At 46.4% G+C, this 1,570-nt stretch overlaps 1 protein-coding gene across 1 annotated transcript in view; it reads right to left on the reverse strand.

Annotated features, from left to right (window-relative positions):
- Positions 1 to 1,570, reverse strand: part of LOC111662537 (uncharacterized) — a 43,470-nt gene that overhangs the window by 27,522 nt on the left and 14,378 nt on the right. The window lies entirely within an intron of this gene.

Genomic DNA, 1,570 nt, shown 5'->3' on the forward strand with positions numbered 1-1,570 from the left:
AGTCTTTCATGTTTGACCAGTTTCATGATGTAACAGTCTGACAGCCTCAACACTCATCAGTCAACATCAGGGCTGTGTGATGTCACACATTTCAGTGAGTGAGCGGCAGCTGCCCGTCAATGGAAAATACAGCATCGATCTCATTGGTTCAAGATCAGGAAGTGATTGCAGGAAGTAGTTTGACTTTACTGACAACACACACACATACGTACACATACACACAGACACACACTCACACACACACTAACACACACTAACATACACTCACTCACACACACACACTAACACACACTCACATACACTCACTCACACACACACACTCACTCACACTCACACACACACTCACACACACATACGCACACACACACACACACACACACACACATACACACAGACACACACTAACACACACACACAGACACACACACACACACTCACACACACACAGACACACATACACACACACACACATACGCACACACACACATACGCACACTCACACACACACTAACACACACTAACATACACTCACTCACACACACACACACTCACACAGACACTCACACACACACACACACTAATACCCACACACACACACACTCACCTCCGAAGATGATGATGAAGATGAATCTCTTCATATATTGTCCAAGACCCACGATGCCACCAAGAGAAACAACCAGGAGAACCAGGAGAACCCAGAATTCAACCAGGCTGGAGAACGGTTCTGTGGACAAGATAAATATAATTGAAAAACCGTTAGTTCTGATCCAGTGATGTGATTGGACAGAGTCAGAGTCACGGATCACTCCTCTTCACAGCTGTTCTATTAACCGTTAATCAGCGTCACATTAACGTCGTTATCGATCTCAGATTGAAACAAACAAAGATGAAAATATTTCAGAAAGAAGGTTTGAATGAAACGATGTCGTCGTGGATCCTTCAGAAACACCTGAGCTAACGTGGAGACAGAGCAGCAGCTGGTGTCGCTGTGCAGCTCAGGAACCTGTTGGTGTTGCTTAGCAACAGTCCAGGAACTGTTTGTGTTGTGGTAGAGAAATAATTGATGAAATAAACAAACAGATCATAGATGTTGTTGTTTATTGAACTAACATGGCGCTGAGGGACAGATGTTGATCAGTATCAGCTCAGCTGTCGGCCTGCGGCCTCGTACCTATGACCCAATCACAGCCGTGCTGATGTTCACTGACATCACGACCTCAGTGTGACGCTGCTCCAACAACGTGACCTTTACATGACCCCTGTGACCCTGGTCCAAGCTCCTGGATCGCTTCATTCACATCAGGTCTGGTTCTCATTAACAGGTTTAATGGATGATGTCATAAGGATGGATAGATCAGTGACTGCTGATTGGCTGGACAGAAATAACCCCCCCCCCTGACCTTTGACCTGCAGCTGTATGTCTCTCAGTCTCCGATCATTTCCAAACGCTGTGATGATGCAGGTGTAGTTGCCGCTGTCAGAGGGGCGGAGTCTTGTCAGAGTGAGGCTGAGGTCTCCAGTCGTCAGAGTCTTCATCGATGTTCGGCTGCTGTAACGCTGGTTTTGGTTT

This window comes from Seriola lalandi, unplaced genomic scaffold (assembly GCF_002814215.2).
Source record: "Seriola lalandi dorsalis isolate HSWRI2012SDOR001 ecotype SW California unplaced genomic scaffold, Sedor1 jcf7180002054564, whole genome shotgun sequence".
In the NCBI taxonomy this organism is placed as follows: Eukaryota; Metazoa; Chordata; class Actinopteri; order Carangiformes; family Carangidae; genus Seriola; species Seriola lalandi.